This window comes from Oryx dammah, unplaced genomic scaffold (genome assembly GCF_014754425.2).
Source record: "Oryx dammah isolate SB20612 unplaced genomic scaffold, SCBI_Odam_1.1 HiC_scaffold_18, whole genome shotgun sequence".
Lineage (NCBI taxonomy): Eukaryota > Metazoa > Chordata > Mammalia > Artiodactyla > Bovidae > Oryx > Oryx dammah.
This window is the reverse complement of record NW_024070202.1, coordinates 32,213,816-32,218,964: the sequence shown is the minus strand read 5'-3', so window position 1 is coordinate 32,218,964 and position 5,149 is coordinate 32,213,816. Positions and strand designations below refer to the sequence as shown.

The window sequence follows — 5,149 nt, the reverse complement described above, 5'->3', positions numbered from 1 at the left end:
CCTCTTTCACTGCCCCTGCTGGCATATTCTTCTTCCAGTAATGTTCTCCCTGGAATGTCAGTGAAAACACACTGGAGCTAAGCCAGCAGGTCGGACCAGAAATAACCTAGTCCAGAAAAACCTCTCACCACCATCTTCTGGCCATGTGATTGGAGGCAACTAACACATGTAGTCTCAGATTCAGAGTAGGGACTCAATGAATGATTGTCAATCTTGCAACTAGTCAACAAACAGGGCCTGGAGATCTGATGCGTGGTATGGGGAATATAGACAACAGTATTGTATTATAATAATCCAACTTGCTAAGTCTAGATCTAAATTATTTCAACACTAGAAAGAAATAATAATTATGTGACATGACAGAGGTGCTAACTATAGCTACAATGATAATCATATTACAATATAAAAATATATCAAATCAACACGTTATACAACTTAAATTTACAATGTTATTTGTCAAATATGTGCTTCCCAGGTGGCAGTAGTGGTAAAGAACCCACCTTCCATTGTAGGAGACGTAATTTATGTGGGTTTGATCCCTGGGTTGGGAAGAGCCCCTGGATGGCAATCCATTCCAATAATCTTGCCTGGAAAACTCTGTAGATAAAGGAGCCTGACAGGCCACAGTCTATGGGGTCACAAAGAGTCGGACATGACTGAAGCCACTTAGCATACACCCACATGTCAAACATATCTGAACTGAAAAAAGATTTTTGATTCTGAATCCAAATTTGACTGAGCAGTGATTTGCAATGAAACAGACAGGCAGAGATTCTTTAAAACTGCTGAACGTGGAAAGGTCTGCATTAGTTATTCAGGAGATGCAAATTAAAACCACAATGAGATACCATTATCTATCTGCTAGAATAGCTAGAATTTAAAAGGCTGGTGATACAAATATTGACAAGGATGTGGCACAACTGGAATTCTCGTTTTCCACTGCTAGATATGCAAATGATACATTTACTTAGGAGAATGATTTGATAGTGTCACGGTAAAGGCGAGCACAAGCTGACCCTATAACCGGAAGGTCCACTCCTGAGTATTTACCACAAAAGCACATATTCTTGTGCTCTGAGAGTCACCTAATATAAGAATGCTCCCAGCAGCATTATTTGTAATAGCCCCCCCCCCCCCCCCCCCCCTTTCTGTGCTGCTGCGCTTAGTTGCTCAGTTGTGTCTGACTCTTTGCGACCCCACGGACTGTAGCTCGCCAGGCTCCTCTGTCCATGTGGATTCTCCAGGCAAGAATACTGGAGAGGGTTGCCATGTCCTCCTCCAGGGATCTTCCCAACCCAGGGATTGAACACAGGTCTCCCACATTGCAGACAGATTCTTTACCATCTGAGCCACCAGGAAAGCCCAGAATACTGGAGTGGGTAGCCTATCCCTTCTCCAGGGGAACTTTCTGACCTAGGAATCAAATGAGTCTCCTGCATTGCATGTGGATGTTTTTATCAGCTGGGCTACCAGTGAAGCCCACCTTCTGACAACTACCCAAATGTCCATCAGCTGCAAAACTGTCAGATACATTTTGATATATTCATATAGTAGAATTCCATATAGCAATGAGAATGAATAAGCTATAATCACAACAAGAAACATGCATGGAACCCACAAACAAGATGGAGAGGAAAAAAAAAGCCAGACTCCAGAGTGTAGATTCTGTATGATTCCATTTATATCAAATTTAATAAGCATACATAGCTACATTAAAGTAATAGGAGTCAAAACGGAGGTTATCCATCTCACTCCAGTCAGAATGGCTGCTATCAAAAAGTCTAGAAACAATAAATACTGGAGAGGGTGTGGAGAAAAACGAGCTCTCTTACACTGTTTGTGGGAATGCAAACTAGTACAGCCACTATGGAGAACAATGTGGAGAATCCTTAAAAAACTGGAAATAGAACTGCCATATGGCCCAGCAATCCCACTGCTGGGCATACACACCAAGTAAACCAGAATTGAAAGAGACACGTGTACCCCAGTGTTCATCACAGCACTGTTTACAATAGCAAGGACATGGAAGCAACCTAGATGTCCATCGGCAGAGGAATGCATAAGGAATTTGTGGTATATATACACAATGGAATATTACTCAGCCATTAAAAAGAATACATTTGAATCAGTTCTAATGAGGTGGATGAAACTGGAGCCTATTATACAGAATGAAGTAAGTCAGAAAGAAAAACACCAATACAATATACTAACACATATCTATGGAATTTAGAAAGATGGTAACGATGATCCTATATGTGAGACAGCAAAAGAGACACAGATGTAAAGAACAGTCTTTTGGACTCTGTGGGAGAGGGCAAGGGTGGGATGATTTGAGAGAGTAGTGCTGAAATGTGTATATTATCACATGTGAAGTGGATCCCCGGTCCAGGTTTGATGCATTAGACAGGGTGCTCAGGGCTGATGCACTGGGGTGGCCCTGGGGGATGGGATGGGGAGGAAGCTGGGAGTGGGGTTCAGGATGGGGAACACATGTGCACCCATAGATGATTCACTACAGCAAAAACCACTACAATACTGTAAAGTAATTAGCCCCCAATTAAAATAAATTAATTAATTTTTTTTAAAAAAGGAGGTTATCTTTGGGAAGGAAGGAATGAGTGGTGATTGGGAGCAGGCCCATGGGAGCTTCTGAATTGTTGTCAGTTTTTTTGACCTGGATCAGTGGTTGCATTGTTCACCTATGACAATCCACTGAGGCAATGTATTTTTGTTTTCTCTGTTTTTCTATATGTATGTTATACCTCAATTAAAGCAAAATTGCAATTGCAGAGCTGGCAGGACTGGTCCAAGTCAACATATCCTATCCCTCCTTGACCCCTTTAGCATATTTTATTTTCATCAATGATCCTGATTCTTCTCATCTCCACATAACATCTTACTGCCCATGGAGCTTCCTAGATACTGTCCCAGTCTCATATATCTACATTCCTGCCATCTGTCCTCCCCATTGTCTTTCCTAACGCCTTGCTTTGTCTTAGAGATAGGATAAAATAATCTCTGTTTTTTTGGTTGTGCCCTGGGGCTTAAAAGAATCTTAGTTCCCCAACCAGGGATTGGCCCAGGCCATTTGCAGTGAGTGTGCAGAGTCCTAGATGGTAAAGAATCTGCCTGCAATGTAGGAGACCTGGGTTCAATGCCTCAGTTGGGAAGATCCTCTGGAGGAGGGCATGGCAACCCACTCCAATATTCTTGCAGAGTCCTAACCACTGGACTTGGTCAGGAAATTCCCAATATCTGCTAAGTTTTTTTTTTTTTTACCATTACATATTTTATTTCTGTTTAATTAAGACATTTGTACTTTAACAGAGACAATGACAAACTAGAATGCATTCATAGGAAGACAGGCTAGCTGAAGAATTAAATTGAATATTTATTGAACAAATTGCAGAATAAATGAAGTAGGAGGTGAGGTGGTTTTAACCTAAAGATACAATGAAGTGAAGTGTGATGTGCTAGTCGTTCAGTCATGTCCGACTCTTTGCAACCCCACGGACTGTAGCCCACCAGGCTTCTCTGTCCATGGAATTTTCTAGGCAAGAATACTGAAGTGGATTGCCATTCCCTTCTCCAGAGGATCTTCCTGACCCAGGGATCAAACCCGGGTTTCCTGAATTGCAGGGAGATTCTTTACTGTCTGATCCACCAGGGAAGCCTGAAGATACAATAATCAAATATTGTATTTCAAATATTGTACTTCAAATATTCAGAGGACTGTCACACAAAAAAATGAAAAATTTCTTCAGTATCTCTCCCAAGGGCAGAACTTGACCCAAGGGATAAATATAAGCAATCAATAGGCTGCAGGACAGCTGTACAAAGTGTATCACTTAACAGCTTCTTTCCCAAATAATGCATTCCACCCATACATTTTCCTTCTTCTGAAAGGAAATAATACAAATGAATACTTCCCATGAATGTTTTAAGCTCATTCTCATGGCTAGTCCTCTACTGCTAGTAATGGATGTAGTCACACTCTCAGAAAAAGGAATCTAAAGTTAACAAATTGTTTTACTAAGGAAATTATCTTTTCTTCCTCAGCTCTCAGTATTTTATATTTGTGATTCTCAGGAGGTGAGAGGAAAAGAGCACATTCTCCAAAGAGGATGAATTAGGGTCCTCAGCAATTCAGATACTGCCCCTGGGGATAGTCCTCTTCAAACTGTCAGTGCAGCTATCAACCTATGGTACAGATGGGAGTGTGCTGTGCACTGGGGCGGAAAAAAATAACTGACAACCGATGTTCTACACAAAGCAGGAAGGCAGTATTTTATGAGTCAGTAGGAAATATAAACTGACTGCATAATACTGATGGCCTCCATCAAAATTGTCAACTATTAAAAAATGAGAATTGTTTCAACAACCATTATAATTTAGTTTATATTATATATATATATTATATTATATAGGTATTTTATCAAATATTTAGGAATGCTAAAGTGCTTAATCCATCCGATAAAATTGAAAATAAACACTTTACATTTCTCTATTTGTCAGTATTCAGGATTTGGAAGGTGGATCTTGAACTCAGAATGATAAATGATAAGGAAAGCCACATAGTCAGGGAGTCGGGCTAACTGCTGCCCACTGGGAATGGGTGGAACAGGGGCAGGCTGTGATAAGGGAATAAACCTGTTAAAGGAAATATCCAGGGCCCCTGCAAGTGGCTTTTTGGGCATGACCATCCTTGTGGTGGAATCAGCCTGCTGTCCTTCTCTGGTATACATTTCACAGCCTTTTCCACTGGAAGTCCAACAGACATTGCAAAATAGCAGGTGATGACGATAGATTTATATGCTTGAGAGACCAGGGAGAAGACTCCTCTCCATGTTGCATCTCTAAGCACTTCCATGATTGGCTGGACCATCTCAGACCACTGGTGAGCTTTGATGGTGGAGTAGATTCTGGGGAAATCTCTCTGCCAAATTCTTTGTCCTACTGACCAAGTTCAGAATTTGCAGGTTTTATAGCATGTAGTATCCCTTTTCAAAAGTTTCCTGCATTATTCATGTTATTATGGAGCACATGTAAGTTTAGAAGCTGACCATACACTGGGGGTGTAACAATTGCCCCTGGAGCCTCAAGCTCCTAGTTCTCCCACTGATCTAGCAACTTTTTGAAACCGAAGGAA

General features: G+C 41.1%; 1 pseudogene; it reads right to left on the bottom strand.

Annotated features, from left to right (window-relative positions):
• Nucleotides 1-4,511: 4,511 nt before the first annotated feature.
• On the bottom strand, nucleotides 4,512-5,149 carry LOC120877507 (annotated as a pseudogene).